At 47.1% G+C, this 18,269-nt stretch overlaps 1 protein-coding gene across 6 annotated transcripts in view; it reads right to left on the minus strand.

The window, feature by feature from the left end:
* The window catches only part of GSE1 (Gse1 coiled-coil protein), a 389,184-nt gene that overhangs the window by 105,705 nt on the left and 265,210 nt on the right, over positions 1-18,269 (minus strand). The window contains exon 1 of one of the 6 annotated variants that reach the window (XM_088671955.1): positions 10,524-10,542. The exons of the other annotated variants lie outside the window; for them this stretch is intronic. The gene's annotated coding sequence lies outside the window, so the exon portion shown is untranslated. Of the gene's footprint in view, positions 1-10,523; positions 10,543-18,269 lie in introns of those variants that run through there. 6 annotated transcript variants of the gene reach the window in all.

Here is an 18,269-nt window from a genome sequence, read left to right on the forward strand (position 1 = left end):
TGCTCTGTAGGGCCTAATTTTGCACCCATGTGGCATAACGGTGGAATTGCAGAATCCACACAGGAGTTGCACATACTTGTCCAAGAGCAAGCAGAAATTCAGCACGTGGCAGCTCCTTTGCCCAAATTGAGAAAATTGGTACCTATTCAATAGGTATAGTTGGAAAGTATAGATGCACTTAGAGATGCCCACCTCTCTTCACCTGTTCCAGAGCTGAACCCTGGTATACAAAACAACAACAAAAACAGGGTCCACTGCAGAGCCATGGTGAAAACGCCTGTTCAAATTAAGCCCTGTGATTTGCCACCCTTTGGAAGGAGCATACTATGCAGTGGATTCATCCATTCCAGGCCCATCCTCCTGCTGACCCAGTCTCTGGCTGAATTTAGCAACCAGAAGCTCAGAAAATGCAACCTGCTGTGTGAGAGATAAAGGACTCCCCCTCCTTCCTGAAATTGCCAGAGTGTCTAATTTGCCTGCTTGGAAGGAAGGGAAGAGAGGCTCTATTTTGCTGGGTAATAACTAAGCCTCACCAGACAAAAGCGGTCTCAGGCATTCAAATCTGCGCACCGATGTTACAAAGGGCAGGCAGCTCTCTGGATCTCCAAGGGCCAATAGCACAACACGTTCTTCAGATTATCCTTTGCAGGGCTATTGTTTGCCCTGAACAAGGGGAGGTGGGGGAGCCAATCCTTCCCCCTTCCCCCGTTTTCTAAGGATGTACCCCAAATGTTCCCCCGTCACTTTTTTTTTTACACTGCTGCTTATGCATTTTGGCACTAACCTGAAGTGCAGGGGGCTAGGTATCTGCATTGCAAGAAAATTAAATTAAAAAGGAAAGAGGTATAAAATTGTGTGTGGTTGAGCACAACAGGCTGGTTTGAGCTGAGACAAGATGCTGCCATCTCTCTGGCCTGGGCTAGCAAAGAGGCCCCCACAGCCAGATATGCCTGGCACATCTTGGATATAGCACAAAGGGTCTTTGCTCACTCAACTTGCATGGGATTGGCTTCTATTTCTAAAAGTACAATTGCGCAAAGCAGTGGGAGTTCCCACTTGACGAAGCCAATTCTGCTCTACAGTTTGGACTTGCCTCAAAAGAGGTCAGAGTTATACTATTTGTGGGGTACAGAAGATCAGAAGTCTGAACCATGTTCAGCCGCCCCTCATCTCTGCAGAACCACAAGTGGCCTGCCTGGGATAACCCCAATCTCACCCCTATTTATGAAGCCCTAAGGAGGCCACCATGCATGGCTAAGCATGACTCCCGCAGTCAGCGGAACCAAAGACACAGCTGGCAAACAAGGTTAGCGTACAAACTCACAAGCCACAAATTATGTCCCCTGGTTTCATTATGGCAGCTCTCCTGGACATAGAGAATGAAGGCAAGGACATAAGCAGAGCAGCCCTGATGGATCAGGCCCACAGTGCCAGCCTGCTTCTTGCACAGGCAAACTAGCAACAAGGGGCAGTGATGGCCACCAATCACCAATCCATTATTTAGCTATCACGAACAGTGGCCACTGGTTGATAAGAGGAGTCTCTTTTAAAAGGAGCATCCTCCCAACTGCTTTAATCCAATGCAAGGGATTATGGGACAGCCACTATTTTGCTTCTAAGCCTGTGGACAAAGCAGAGAGGAAGCAGCGGGAGTTCCTCTCTGTGGGGCTTTGCACAGCCACCAATTTCAGTGGACAGCACAGTACTTGACTGCCAATATGGTGTGGGAGCAAAGCCGCCCTGGCTTATAAATACAAACACACCCAATGTCCCAACAGCGCTGCTAAAACAGTTCCTGTGTCTCCTTTGTTCAGCCTGTCTCTTTCAATTCAGCTGCAAGAGGAAATCTTGATGGAGGAAGGGGGAGAAGGGCAGGGGGGTGGAAAACAGGTGCCTCCCAGACTTGACTCCTTCCTGCCCTCCACTCCTGGGATTATCATAAATTAAGATGCAATTACTCTGCATACAATTGCAATGCAAAGATTCCAAAGGTGATAAGCAGTACATTCCACAGTGAGGAATGGGATAAAAGGAGGCCATTGTGAGCTATTTATTGGTCTCTCTCCCCCTTTCTGTCTTTGAGAAAGGTGGCAGAAGAGTTAAAATGAGAGCCCTGAAAAACAGCCATGGTGTTTTAGCACTGGGGCTCCTGGCTTCAGACTAAGAACAGAAAAGGCCTGAACTGCAGTATGAGACCTTCCACACAAGGGCGTACCCACCATGCGGCAAGTTAGGGCAGCTGCCCTACTCTAGAAGCAGGGCTGGTGGGCAGAGGCGGAGCACAGCCCGGCGGAGCGCGAGTTCGCCATTCCCGCCGCACCGCGCCGCACCCTCCCTCCAGCTCCCCGGCGCGCCCTCAGGCAAGGCCAAGCGCGGCGGGGAACCAGAGAGCGCGGCGCGGCGGGCTGGAACGCTGAACTCGCGCTCCGCTGGGCTGGGCTCCGCCTCCGCCCACCAGCCCTGCTTCTAGGGAGGGGCACAGCCCGGCGGAGCGCGAGTTCGCTGTTCCCGCCCACTTTGTGGCCCCTCCCCTTCCGTGCCTTGGCCCCTCCCCTTGCCCCCCCCTAGTTTTGATCCTGGGTACGCCCATGCTTCCACATACCAAGTACAGGCACAAATCTTTGCCAGTGATGGGTCTGTGGACATCTGTAGCCACACAGTTCTGAACCTTGGGGCCTGAACACAATCCTTTGTTCCAAGATGTCAGAGGATCAAGCAATACATGGCAATGTCAACAATAACACCTCCTTCTTGGGTAACTATCCAGAATCAAACATCAACCTGTGGAAGATACTAGGGAGAAATCAGCAGGCTGAGGAGGCTGATGTGCCCAAGAGTTCCATTTTTCTACAGCTTCCATCATTCTTGCCCATGCTGGATGGGGCTGAAAGGAACACAGGAAGCTGTGTTATGCAATAACAGACCATTGGGTCTATTTAGCTCAGTATTTTATACACTGGCTGGTAGCGGTCCTCCGGGGTTTCAGGCTGGGGGCATGGAGATGCCAGGGATTGAACCTGGGACCTTCTGCATGCAAAACAGATGCTCTAACCGCTGTTCTTTCCCCAAAGGTAGGTGTTGGAGATTAACAACATCTGGAGGGTCTGCAGGTTCCTCACCCCTGATGTAGAATAAAGCTTTCCAAAGCAAACGCAAACACACACCTGACTTCTTCTTTGTCTGCCAAGAGTTCCTGGCTTCCTTTTCAAACCCTAAATCTCTCTGTTCTGCCCACAAACTATGTATGCCAACCAGTGATGTTTTCAGCCAACCAGGAGCACACTTTTGTCTTACATACATTATATGGCTTTTGCTCAGGCCTAGATTGTCTTGTCAGCCTTTCAACAGCCTGGTGACCTCCCCACCTCCACCCACTTCTGCGGATTGTGTTTTATGAGGTATTTTGGCAAAACATCTTATAAGAAGTGGTCTTGATAATTTGCATAGGACCAAATGTATGTCTTTAGCTTCAGATCATATTTAAATGGTTTAATTTGTACTTATTTGTCCATTTAGCTGCTGTTTGGATTAAGGCAGCAATAGTGGGGTTTTGGTGCACATACTTGCACACAGAAAAGAAACTAACCAACAAAATACAGTCGTACCTTGGTTCTCGAACGCCTTGGTACTTGTACGTTTTGGCTCCCAAAAGCCGAAAACCCGGAAGTGTTCCAGTTTTCGAACATTTTCTGGAAGCTGAACATCTGATGTGGCTTCTGCTTGAATGCAGGAAGCTCCTGCAGCCAATCGGAAGCTGCGTCTTGGTTTTCGAATGTTTCGGAAGTTGAACGGACTTCCGGAATGGATTACGTTCGAGAACCAAGGTAAGACTGTATAAATAAAATAAAATCAACACAACTGGTATGAATACACTGTCAGCTTCAATTTAATATTTATTTTGGATATTCTAGTCATCCTTGAGAAAAATCATATAATATCCCCACTTTAGAGTAGGGGAACAAAGACCTGTCCAAGGCCATGTGGTGAGTCTACGGCAGGAGGGCTCAAACCCTCATCTGTGGACCATGCCTGCTCCCATAAAGTAGCAAGAAACCATCACAAGAGCCAATCACAATTACAACTTCTTGTGCTGAGTCAGGCCATTTGTTGATTTTGCTTAGTACTGTCTACACTGACTGACAGCAGCTCTCCAGGGTTTCAGGCAGGAGTCTCTCCTAGTCCTACCTGGAGATCCCAAGGATTGAATCTGGGACCTTCTGCATGTAAAGCAGATGCTCTACCATTGAGCTACTACCCTTTTCTAATATTACTTCAGACAGACATAAGGCCCTGCCCACAACTGAATCTATTTACAGTTCGATCAGAGTCTGTGTTGTTTCCGGAGCAGGCACGGTAGCTCTCTTTCACAGGAGCACAGGAAACACAAGCGTTAAGAGACATGCACAGAACACTACAGTAGGGTTTTCCTGATCAAGACTTCTGTGTTCCTGAAATCTTTTGTAGGTGCCTGTGGTGACAGAGATGGGCCCAATAAATAAACAAACAATCTCGCTTCTTTCCTCCGCATTTCAAACAAGAGGCGGCAAACAGGGAAGTGACTAGCCAGGAATAAAAGCGGCCCCTCCCTTCTGAACTGAGCCATTAGCTTCCTCCTGGCCTCACTGGATTTAAGAGCCGCATACGCGGATTAACCCGCCTGCCCACTGACCTGGGGGTCCTATTTGAAATCCCCTCTCAGCTCAGCTCCTGGTTAACACCGACAAAGAGCCGCTGACTCGCCAGTGCACTGGGGCAGGCGGCATATGCTGCTGACGTTATCTGTGTCGCTGCGCTGTGTTAGCCGGAGAAATTGATTAGAAGGTTATTTATCCCTGCGTGCACAGGCTAGGGCCATAAAACCCAGGCAGGACGTGCTGTCGACAGCTGTTCTGGGGCCGTGTTCCACTTCCCAGGTGTCAAACAAACACCACCCGTGTGCACCAGCCTGCCTGGTTAGTGAGGGCTGCGAACTGCATGCTGATGATTGCGCCAGGAGCCTCCCCACTTCCCAGGCAAAGTATGGTGAGGAAGGAAGTACAAATTAGCAGAACAACAACAAGGGCCTTATTCCAGTGGAGGCGGCAATGTGGAAGTAGGGGCACAGACCAGGCCCCACTTCCTTGTTTGTTTCCTGCTTCTGATGGCCAGGTATCAAGGGTGTCATCAGATGACGGGTGCAGATAGAAAAGTGATGCCCCTGCCATCACCGCACAACAGAGAATCAAGAGCAGAACAGCATCCATTCCACGCCTCTTCCTTTCAGGTTGCACACACACACACCCCTCCCAGGGCAGGAGCTTGTCCTCGAATGCCTATCAAATGATAGAATATAAACAGGGGGGGGGAGTCAACACCCCTTCATGTAGTCCAAAGTTGTTGGGTTGGCCACTGTGGTAAGCAAGAGGCTAGGCCATTTGGGGAGTCTTATGACTCAGTTGCCCCTTAAAACAAAATCCTTGCGTGCTGAAAGTCTCAGGTTCAATCCCTGGCATCTCCAGAAATGGCTAGAAGTGTCTCAGCATCTGAAACTCTGGAGAGCCTCAGTCAGTCAGCATAATAGACAGTACTGACTGAGCTACATGAACCAATGGCCTCCTCAGTGCAAGATAGTCATTACTGTGTTCTTGCTTTACTGACAGAAAATAGATGAGCAAGGCTATTCCCACTCCCCCCTGCTTTCAATCAATCAATCAATCAATAACACTATGTCTTAAGTGAGCAGAGAGCTTTTGCCCTGGGCTCCATCATAATAGATCTACTAAAAATCAGCAGTCTCAAAAGCCACCTCACAGGCATCAAATTAGCAACCCTCATCAAGGGCTCCTAGCCCTGAGTAAAGAACTCATGGCTTGTTGCTGGGACCTAGTCTAGGTGGGTTCTTGGAATGGGAACAGATATCCTGTGCAACATCATTCAGGCAACAAGGGTTCCAAGGTATGGTCTGAAGACTAAGCAGGCAATGCTTGGATGAGTGACAGCCTGAGAATCACATATATGCCACCTTAGGTTCCCTGATGGAGGGAAGATGGTTTTTTTAAAAAAACAAACAAACAAACAACTCCTCTGTGGCCATTTGCACAAACATTGCCTCCATTGTGGCAATTCTGAAAGAGTTGCTACAGCAGAGAGCTATTGCTGAAAGTGATGGGTTAAAAACTCTGCTCAGCTAGAAACTCACTCACTGGTGCTAGTCCTGGGGATATTTAACTCATTCCTCTCACAAATACTGTTGTGAAGAGGAATATGGGCTACACACCCTTTGCCCATTAGCATTCTCCTGGGAACATGCCAAGGCAATAATAAACAACAACCCACCATAATGTGATGGCCTAGCTAAGTGAGTGAAGGCATTGCTGGCAGCTGAACGGTCAGGCTGCTAAGTAGCCGCTTACTGGCAAAAAGAGCCCTGTTGACAGCCGGCAAGTCACTCTCTTACACTCAGGGACTCTGCTTGCGCATCATGGTCAGATAAACAGAAGCTGGCATTTGAAAAAATGAGCCCCCAGCTACCTGACCCTCCGGCCTGCCGGCCTTGTTCCTGGCAGGGGAGGGAAGTGTCTGGCGAACCGGCAAGTATTCTGAGAGAGCAGGGAATCTCCCGCTTCTTCACCAGGCAACTGAGCAGATGACCCAGTGAAAACCTTCATGTCTGTCTCTCCTTTGAGCCGCTCAAGGAACAGGTCTCCTAACAAAGAGCTCGGAGGTGGCTGGATACCTCCTTTTATATTTCCACTTCAAGCGAGACAGGCACGTTCCCACTCACTCCTGAGGCTTTCATCTTGTCATGCAGCGTGTGTTAGCGGCTCAGCTGCTTTGGACTCTTTTCTCCCTGTGCCTTATGGGGGGGAGGAGGAAGGGAGGAGGGAAGAGCGACTGCGGTGCTTGATTCTTGCCAATAGGATCTGATTGACTGGCTTTTAATCTTAGGGCTTTATCTCCCTGCTGCCAAGTTACAGTGAAGTGGATTCTTAGAAGCAGGAAAGCTTGGAGCAGCGGGTGGCTCCGAGAATGGCTGGGAGGCTGTTTTCTACCACTTGCAGTGGAGGGGAGAATGATGCCCAATAAGAATTCTTCAACCACGATGCAACATGCAATTCCAGGCCTTTTGCTTGTTGGCTTGGTTCTGCATAAAGAAGCCCTCCCGAACCAGCTGGATCCCAACTCTCATAATATGTGACCATTGGCCATACTGTACTGAGTTATGGGAGGAGTCCAGCTACAACTGGAGGGTCACAAGTTGCCTCTCCCTGGCATAAAATCTTATTCCAAGATTCAGGCTTCCAAATAACGTGGATTTTGGGGACCAGTAAACAACATATGAATGTAAGAACATTGTGTCAGGCCAAGGGCTTCCTCTTGCCCAATGCTGCTTCAAATATATGCTCCAAATCTCTCAATACTAGCTCTCCATCACAAGCATTAAAATATATGCAGACAGCAAGGTTTTCTTTTTGCTTTCAGGCTTGCTACAAGCCATCATAACATACAATTAAAAGGAGCAGCCAAGTCCTTGTAACCCCAAGGAGGGAGAAGAGGAAGAGAGCACCACAGTGTGGCCACAATCCTGCAAGCCTGCTTATGTGTGCACAAGGAACTGCAAATGTGCAGAAATGTACTTAGGGGTTCTTCCCCCCCCCCCCTGAACAACAGAAACCTCCTTCCTCTCCATACACAATCTGCATTGCAGCATGCTTTTAAACAAGCCTCGTGCTCATCTCTGGATGACAGTCCCAGAAGCCAAGTCTTGACCACCAGGGACAGAGAATTCAAAAGCTGAAGAATATCCATTAAGGAGGCCTTCGCCCCACATGTCCAATGAACAGAGCAGGCTGTTCTTGGAAGGCAGCTGAGACTGCAGGGGAAATTGTACAAAGCTCTAAACATAATTTCTCACCGTAACCCTAACAACAACCCTGTAAGGTAGACCAATGTTACAATATTGATATTGCTGAAGGGAGGCAGAGGCTGAAAGAGGGTCTCTGCTGCTGAGGTCCGAGACTTCACTTGAGGTTGACCAAAAACTTCTAAGGCTCAACTAAAATGTTTCCCCTCTAATTCTGCCAATCCATTTGCAAGTGGTAGGCCGAGGGAATTTTTTGATGATTTTTCAGGAGTGGGGGACAAAACTGACGACAAATCTGCATACTACGTGATGACGCTGCATCATTCTGAGGGGGCAAGGGACAAGGGTGGGTCACTGAGAGGATTGCCACAAGCAGCAGCAAACATAGTGGGCCCCCGGGTGGTGGGTTGCTGGGAAGCTTTCACTCCACCCTAGGGCCTCCCTACCATAATTTCTGAAAGTTTGCCAGAGAGAATCTCTTTGGAGAAGGGAGGTAGGTTGCTGCTTCCCTTAAATGTACAACAGTTGCCTGGCACTTTGTATAAAAAGCCTTTAATCCTCTCAGTGGCCTCTTCATGAGCCCCTTTATGCCAACTCCTTCTACCAAGTCTTCCTAGAAGGGCTTCAGAGCAATGCAAAATAAGGCAATGCTGTCATGTTGCTCTGAAACCACCTCAGGAAGTGTGGCAGGAGGGAGGGATGAAGCAGCCAGCCACACTTCCTGGTGTGGTTTCAGAGCGATGTGACACTCTGAAGACCTTCTAGGAAGTGTAAATTGGCATGGAGGGGACATGTGTTCCTGTGAACTTCTCAATGCCCTTCTTTTAAAAGAAAGAGAGCAAAACATGAGAGGCCTTGGCCACCTCGTATGTTTAGCAGCAGCAGCCCAGGCAGGAAGTTAGGAAGGGACCCTTCCTTGAACTTCACAGAGCTACAGTTCTCAGAGTTGTTTAACAATCAATTCATCTCCGTGGGGAACTCTGGGAATCATAGCTTTGTGAAGGGAATAACTCTCTCTTAATGACTCTCAACACTCTTAACAACTCTCAGCTCCTAGAATTCTTTAGGGGAAGCCATGTTTAAAGTAGCATCATAGCGGTTTAACTTATGGTGTGAATGTGGCTTAACTCTGCTGCTGTCCTCATCGTTCTGTGTTGATTTCTACACAGGCAACTCTGAGACTAAGGAGGCAAAAGTTGACAGCCAGTGCCACCCCCGGACTGGTTTTAAATCAGGAGGTAGGCATGTGGGAGCTGGCTGAAGACAGACTGATCTTGGTGTGGCGGTGTCCCTGCATGCCTTAATGGAGTAGCCTCTACTGGTCTCAAGCAGAGTGGGATGTTATCAAACATCTCTCAAACTAGAGATACCAGGGATTGAATCTTGGGCCTTCTGCATGCAAAGCCCATGGTCTGCAAACAGTTTGCAGCCCCTGAATAAGCTGAAGCCGGGTGGCAAAGTCCCCCCCCCCCGATTTATGTCGACAGAGATGCTTGAACTCCATGGTGTAAGCACAGTTGTCAGGTGCAGCAGCAACAACAACAACAACAACAACCTCGAACGACAAAACAGAGGGGGAAATTCCTGCAGACTAAAACAAATGCCACCATAGAGAGACAGGAATGGAAGAAAAGCTCACTCTGCAATTAAGCAGTTTTCTGCTGTATGGTGATAATCACCTAATTATACTATTAATGGCAGTTCAACCTGCTCAGAAATAAAAGGACACTCTTCCAGAACAGGATGCCAGCTGTTTGTTACAGATGTCAAACATCTTTAAAGGCTTATCACTAAAAAGAAAGGAAGGGGGAGACCCACCTTATAAAACTCCGTCTTAGGCACCCACTCTCAACACACACTCTAGTCCCACCCTTTCTGCACTGTATTAACTTGCCAAAATGCCCATTTCAGTCTGCCCCACACAACTGGGGGAGAGGAAGGGGGAAATTGGACTGCACATAGCTTTTTCCAGATTATTTGTTGTTGCTTAAAAAAAATGTTGGCTGTGTCTTTCATTCTTTCCAATTAAATAATTCATTGAGGAAGAGGAATGTTGATCCAGCAGAAGAGATGGCTTGATGACTCAGTCTGCACGCCCTGGGTAAACAGAAACTGTAAAATACATTGTCATCCCAAGCAGTTATTTGCTGCAGCCAAATTTAGAGAGCCATGGGCTATTTGCGGCAGCCCCGAGACTGCCATGCTCGCCGGTCTTCGACTTAGGGTGCATATGGTCCAATTTTTATCTAATGCCAGGATGCTCTTCCAAGTGCATGGGTCTCTATGACATTTGGAAGATCCAAGAGGGAGGGGAATATTATGAATTCATGTCTACAAGGGATTTGGGAAGGGGGTGGGGAGGAAAAGATGCACACACATTTTACCCTTTTTGGATAATCTGTAGCAAAGGTTGATTTGGAATGGAGCAAAATAAATAATTTAAGGAGCAGTATGTCAAGAAAGGTTGCTCTGTGGCCAGTTTTTCTTCCTATCCTCACCTTCTCCCAACAGCTCATCCACCAACAGAAAACGCATTATCCGTGCTGACATGTAGGTAGTATGTTTGCCACATTTCAAACCAGGTGGCTGCAGCCCAATGTCAAGTGTTCACAGGCAGTCACACACTCCCACTTTACACCAGGGTCAAACTATTTCTTCATCTAACCCAGTATTTACTCACAGCAGAACGGCAGGGTCACAGGCAGAAAGAGAGGTCTTCTCCCATCACTTTGTGCCTGGTCTTTTCAACAGGAGATGCAAAGGACTAAATGCAATACCTTCTGTATACACAGCATGCACTACCACTGAGCTCTGGCCCCTCCCTGATGTGTGTATGCTCTCATTAACTCTCTCCCTCTGTGTCAAAAGCTTTAGGATATCTTTCAGGTCAGAGAGCAGCTTGGGGAAATGTAAGATATTACTTATTCCAACCAGGATTAGAAATCTGCATGTACAATGCAGCTGTTACTCATGTGACCCACATACACCTCCAGGTAAATTTGCCTTTGAGTAAAGAAATGCCACTGGACATCAGGCTTAACCCAGGAATAAAAGAGATTAAAGAAAAGGGGGAGGCAAAGAGGCAAGGCTGTGACCTGGGAATAATTTGCCCTTCCACATTCATTTATAAAGTCATAAATAAAAGCAGAAGTCTGCTTTCTGCAGATAGGCAAGCATGCTCTACCCTTCATCCTCTCAAAGGCTGTTTAGAGGGACATGGCAGGAGAAGGGAGGTAGAATTAAAAAGGAAGCCAGCGATAACAAGCAGGCACATCAGAGCATGGTTTCATACAGATAACATGCCTTAGCAGAGCACAGAACAGGGGATCAAGACTCCACAAATTGCCCCCAAGATCAACAAGAAGGGGGTGGAAGAAGAGAATCTTTCTCGATCCATCACTTGTCAATCTACGAGTGCCTTTACAATGCACACATGCCCTTGGCATCTTGAAAGCTGTTGCTCCGGTGTTTGAAACTAGCCCTGAAACTCTCTCACACACACAAAATCCAGGAAGCATTTGGGAAGCCATCAACACACATGGCGACAACTTACACAAGACCAGATAAAAGTTGAAGATGGGGGACACCTGGCTTGCCAGTAGTACATGTGAAAATGACCCAGGAGCCTTAGTAGACCACAAGCTTCACGAGACAACAGTACAATGCAGCAGCAAAAAAGTGATTGCCATTCTAGGCTGCATCAACAGAAGCATGGTGTCCAGATCAAGGGAAGTTATAGTACCACTCTTTTCTGCCTTAGTCAGACCACACCTGGAGTACTGTATCCAGTTTTGGCAACCACAATTTAAGGAGGATATTGACAAGGGTCTGAAAATCAAGCCTTATGAGGAACAATTGAGGGAGTCGGGCATTAGAGGAAATGGAGAGGAGATATGACAAAAGGCTGTCACATGGAAGATGGAGAAAGCTTGTTTTCTCTTGCTCCAGAGGGCAGGACTCAAACTCATGGATTCAAGTTACAAGAAATGAGATTCCAATTAAAAATCAGGAAGAACTTTCTGACAGTAAGAGCTGTTTGACTATGGAACAGACTTCCTCAGAAGGTGATGGCTTTCCTTCACTGGAGGTTTTTAAGCAGAGGTTGGGTGACCATCGGTCATGGAAGCTTTAGCAGATTCCTGCATTGTAGAGGAGTGGACATGGGGACCCTTAGGGTCCCTTCCAACTTTACAATTATATGAATGAGGAAGGAAGACCACAATGGAGTAAATGACACAGCTAGACATTTATGGACCCACGTACCTATGAGACCGCCTCTGCCAGTATGCCCCGCGGAGGACCCTAAGGTCCATAAATAACAACACCTTAGAGATCCCAGGCCCTAAGGAAGTCAGATTAGCCTCAACCAGAGCCAGGGCCTTTTCAACATTGGCTCCGGCCTGGTGGAACGCTCTGTCTCATGAGACCAGGGCCCTGCGGGATTTGATTTCTTTCCGCAGGGCCTGGAATCAACTTGATCCCCTCCCCCTTTTTCTGATGAGGCTGCATTTTAATTTTAATGTTGTATTTAATCTTGTTTTTAAGCTGTATTTTAATTAATTGTTTTCTATTCGGTGTTAGCCGCCCTGAGCCCGGTCTTGGCTGGGGAGGGCGGGGTATAAATAAAATTTATTATTATTATTAAAAGAGCAAATGTCCCTAAATCTAGGTCTTCAAAGAGTTAGGTTGCATTCACATTGCAGATTATTTTATTTCCTGATATTTCCCTGTTACTCTGCGCATTTTATCTGAGCTTACATATGGCATAAAGGCAGCTTCTGAAAATCTAATGGAATGACACGTAGTGCAAGTTTAGTGCTCATTTCTGTGTTATATGATTCCAGAAAACCTCCATTTGCAGCCCCTTCAACCTGCAAAAATTGCGGGAGTTTTCAGCAGCAATCTGCCTGCCTTTTTAATGGGTTCACGTCACAGCCACTCACGTGACAAGCAGTGAGGCAGCATACTAGCATGCGCTATGCTCCCTGCCGATTTCAAGGCTTGCACCTTTTGGTCTGATGAGAAAACGTGCCAGTATTTTGGCAGGGCGTACGTACATACAGAGTGGGCAGCACATTGCTTGTTGCTGTGTGAATGACATTTACTGCAAAATGGCAGCATAGTGGTCGAGATGTGGCAGAACAGGTGGGCACAGTGTGAAATGAACATTAGAAAACCAGGCTAAACCCCATGTGTGAATGCAGCTGTAGAGTGAGCCTCCCTGAGGAGTGCCAGGCTACAGAAAACATCTTTATCACCCTTTTGCCCTACACCTGCTCTGTTTTTTTATGCCTTTGGTTAACTTCGGAGTCCAAGTGACCAGACCCCTGTCAATCTCTCATCAGCATAATTTATTTAATTAATGTATACCCCGTTTTTCTTCCACGCTGGAGCTCAAGAAAGCTGGGCTTCCTGTGCAGAAGGTGTCTGCACCCCAGAGCTGTGCAGAGGCAGGCCAACTTTGCAATCCACACCTTGCTGGGGACAGAAGAGCAACAAGCTCCAGATCTTGATTCTAAATAATGCAGCAATGAACCCTGTTTGATGGGGTTTATGTTTAGAGCGTGAGGGAGACTGCTTGGGGAATGTTAAGGTTAAGTGGAAGGAGAGCTGACAGGAGGATGGAATGACAGTTGAGAGTGGGTGGGAATTTGGTTGGTTTACAGGTGGGAGAGGGTGGAAGGGATTACCTGGGCAGGAACAGGTTGAGGAAACTACTGGCTCTAATTACATTCATCCCAGACTCCAGGGAACTGGTTTTCATCATTCCTCAAATAAACATGGTGCCTGTTTTTAGCCCTGGGTAATTGGCAGTGAAGCTCCTGATCCAAGGGTTGGAACACTTGCCCAGGTATGTACATCTGTACAGTCGTTCAGCAGTCGACAACATGTTGCTTGTAGGAGCACAGAGGTTTTTTCTCAGTTTCCCCACACAGACTGAAGTTAGGCTTAAGAGAAGCATTATATGATAGCCCATAGAAAAGGCTGTGGTGTGTACCTGATTGCAATGTGAATGCATCAGTTTCATTGGTTTGCAAGTGTGCCCACAGGCCCCCATATGTTTGACAACCCTTGCAATAGTCTTGCCACAGAAAGACTGCAATGATTACATATCTCCTTCTCCTCCCCCACCTTAATCTCTGGATTTGTACGGTCGGCATCACTAAAGTGTACAAAAAACCCTTCTGGAATTCCATACAGCAGCATCTTATTCTACAATTTGAGAAATATTTTTTTAGTTTATATTTGTATAAGTGATAGAACAATGATTTCAGCCTCTCTTCACTAGAGTTTGATGTGCAAACACACTAAGGGATGGGGAAGGAATTTAAACAGTTTGCATTTTAATGCAAACATACATAATTTGCACTTCCCAAACTAACAAGTAACCTGAAACACAGCAGTCCTTCAGAATTCACACTTAGCCAAATGTTGTGAGGCAATTCTCCAACCAAAAACTGTACCCAAAATTGTATATGCTAGTGAACTTAATGTACAAAAATACCTTGTATTAGAAGAAATTGCTTGTGAAAATGTGCATAGTGGGCAAAACCCTTTACAAAAATTCATGCTTTTGGGAAAATGTGCACAAATAATTCATACAAACTTCCATGTGGACAAACTGATCTTAAGGTTGGAAAAAATGAGGACCTGAGAAAAACTGAAAATTGGCAGATTTGTCCATCTATGAAACACATGCAAAACACAGGGAGCGATATGTTCTGCTAATGTGTAAAAGAACAAGCTGGTCCCTGCTTTCCATTGCCTGTCTACGTTGGGAAGGGTTGGAAAAACAACCCCTTGGCACAAAAGGATCCAGTATTCTTGCCCTCCAAGAAGAGACGGGCCCAGATTGCGGCTAATGGGCAATGAAGCATTTGGGTGTAGCTATCACTTCCAAAGAACAGGTTCCAAGCTAGGGGACAAAAACAGAGTCAGGCCCTTCCCCCTGGCCTTCCCCAAGATTGCAACAAAGCAAAACCCTGAGGTGACAAACCCACAGAGTCTCTCTTCCCTCCACCCTTTTACAATAGTATTGATTTCTTCTGCCTGCCTGCCAGCAGGTCACTGCGTGCCTTCTGCCATCTCTTTCCAGCATGGGGGGGGGGGGGAGAAGGAAGCAGCACTTAGAGAGAGACCTCCCTCCCCATCTGCCTCCTGCAGTAATTAGTCCACTGAAGACAAGCCATCTTCTCTCCCTGCCACCCCGCATGCTTTTTTCTTGCCTCTCCTTTCTTTCTTTCTTTCTTTCTTTCTTTCTTTCTTTCTTTCTTTCTTTCTTTCTTTCTTTCTTTCTTTCTTTCTTTCTTTCTCTCCCCCCTTCAAATAATCACAGGGTGAGAAGGGAGGGGGGACCCTCAAAAGTGGTTGACACAGTTGCCATGCCAACAGAATTTAGGGCCTGCCAGGGGAGGAAGGGATGGGCATTGTGCAGTGGGGTTAATATGGAGCTAATCCTGTGTGAATTCTACAACTGAAGTGGGAAACACTTAACACCTGAACACACACACACACAAACTCACATACAGAGGCAAACATACAAAGAATGAAAGCTGGATGGATGGCAATATGGATGCAAGATGGGGTGTCTGTGGGACTCAAACACCACTTTCTGGCATACATGGGCCACAAGCATCGGCCACAAGCCTAGATAGCTTTTTGCAGGGAGGCAGGACTGGTGACATGTTCATGGAGAGATTGAGTAGAGCCTCCATATTCTAAGGCAGCATACCCCTGAATACCAGATGCTGGAGATAGGCAAGAGAGGATTGGTCATTGCCTTGATGACCTACTTCTGGAGCTTGGGGTTGGCCCCTAATGGAATTTGCATGCTAGACTCAATGGACCTGTGATCCAATGCAACAGGGTTTGTTCAAAGCTCTTTCCGAATTTCAGAAGGAATGAGGTCAGGTCAGGCCACCATCGCTGGGGCAATATCTGGGTGAGCTGGAACCGAGGGCACAACAGTGTTTCCCCTCTGTGAACTATGGAATATATTGTACTGTACTGTACTGATAAATATTTTCCTGCAGCCAACTACTAGTGGTGGTGAATCCCTGTTGCATGCCCAGTTCTTTGGATTGCAAGTCCTTATTTCTAGTAGAGTTAAAAGAGCAGGTGTTAAAATGTCACTATGCTCTTCACAAGTTCTCTACCCTAATGGGACAGGAGATGGGGGTGGCAGCGGAAGGGTTAAGGGTCTATGGGTTATTTTGCAGGCCCGGAAAGGATCATGGCCTTGCAACCAATCCTTGCCTGCAGCAAATTCAGGGGACATGAGATGTGAGCCATTCTGCCAGCTGGAATTACTGTCAGTCCCCAGCTATCTGGCAACCAGTATGCCTCCCACACTCCCTCTCAAGAGAGAGAAAGAGCAAAGAGACTCCTCGCAAGCACTGCTGCCTTTGATTTTCCAAAGATAAAGCATTTCCTCCCCCCCCCAGCTCCCCCAGCTCTCTTGCCCAGCCTTTATAACGAATTTGGGTCTCTTTGAAACAAGTCCCAGTTGATGAGGATGCTGATGGTGTTAACGCTCCCACATCCCTCTTGAGCGGAATAGCAGCTGATTGCAATTTCCTTTTATTAATGACTCGCTGAGCAGCATGACCTGGAGTGGTTGGGAAGGTAATTTGAGTGCAGCCTCCCTAATACTGGAGAACAGTTCTTGTGCTGCCAACAGCTCAAAGATGCATCGCTCCTTGCTGCTGCTGCTTTTCCAGTGAAGGAGCGAGATGGGAAGAGAGAAAGAGAGACACACACAGAGAGAAACACACACAGACAGAGAAAGGCACTTTGATGATGAATCCATTCCTCAAAATATGGACATGCTGGAAAAAAGATATTGTAACCTCACCTCCCAGCTGCTTGCTCCCATCCCTTGCCCACTGCTAAGCCAGGTGTTTGAATTTCCTCCACCACAACAACACAGAGCTCTGGAAGAGACGTGTGTGTGTGTGTGTGTGTGTGTGTGTGTGTGTGTGTGTGTGTAAAGAGATAGAGTCAAAAGAGGCTAGACATGGCCCCCATGTCCAGACAGACTCAGAAAACTGCTGTTGTCAAAAGAGAGGCTCCGAAGAGGGAATAAGGAGCACTAATGGGGTCAGCCCACCTCAGGGACATTTTAGGTGGTTTCCTGATATTGTAGCGGGTGGGAATCAGGATTGAAAAGACTTTGGGCTCCTCCAGAAAATGATCAGATGAGAAAATACAATATACCGTACTAGAACCCTGAAAGAGCAGAGTCTTTGGCAGTGGCTGCAACCAGAAAACACACACACTTAAAGAGAAAATGTGAACTGCCTTGAATGTATTTTATAGAGCAAGGTGGGATATAAATTAGTAAAGCCAACAAACAAGATGCAAAAGGAGGGGGAAAATGTTTGCGACAGAAGTAAAGCATATGTGCAAACTCTCGTCTTCAAGAGGCTCACCTTCTAAAGTCTGAGGAGCAGCTCTTAAGTTGAGCAGCCTGCTGTCCACTTTAAGACCCACCAATTCTTCTGATAACACTCCCCAGATAATAACCATTTGCTCCATTTTCTAACATGGGGAAAGGACAGCACAGCAGCATTAATGGGAAAAAATGCTTCCATTTGCTCACCTTTTTATGACTATCCATGACACATCCACCTACTGTTTCACAAGTACTAAAGCAAAATGTTCAGCGGCAAGTTTTGGATCTCCTTGTTTTCACCTTTGCTCCATTATGGACCTCCCTCAGGAGCCTGGCAGCATTCAGGGAATCTGGTCTCAAGAGGAGGGAGGAGAGGATGTGTGTGCAAGACAGGAGGGGCAACACACAGACACCTACCATCTAGATCAGGGCTGCCGACTTCATGTGTCAGTGGCCCTCCAAGGTCTCAGGCAGAGAAGACCTGTCCTCACCCTTGCAACCTAACTAGAGATTTGGGGGGGCTGAATCTGTAGCATTTTGGATGCAAAGCCACCACTGAGCTACAAACACAACTCATAGAATCATAGAATTGTGGAGTTAGAAGGGATCCTGAGGGTCATCTAGTCCAACCTACTGCCATGCAGGAATTCTGCCCACACCTTCCCTGGGTGGGCTCAAACCACTAGCTTTCTGGTTAAAAGCCAATTGCATGGACCCATTTGAGGATGATAAAGAGAAAGACAGGAAGAATCACCAGGCAGAATAGGAGGAGTTAGCTCAAGATGACACAGATAAAGTTATGGTGCCTGATGGCACTTTCTAGAATGGGAACAATCTCTCTGCCTTTCTTCCTCCCTCCCTCTCTCTCTCCACTCCTACCCCCAGTTAAATTCAATTCGGAGAAGGTTGAAATTTCTATCTGCTGTGACCCTACCTGTGCGATTAGCATTTCTAACGTCTTCTGGTAGCCTGGAATGGCTATGCACAATAATTTCGCTGTTTGACAGCAGCCTGAACAGTCCACACATAATT

The sequence above is a fragment of the Zootoca vivipara genome, chromosome 6 (genome assembly GCF_965207765.1).
Source record: "Zootoca vivipara chromosome 6, rZooViv2.hap1.1, whole genome shotgun sequence".
NCBI classification, from domain to species: domain Eukaryota; kingdom Metazoa; phylum Chordata; class Lepidosauria; order Squamata; family Lacertidae; genus Zootoca; species Zootoca vivipara.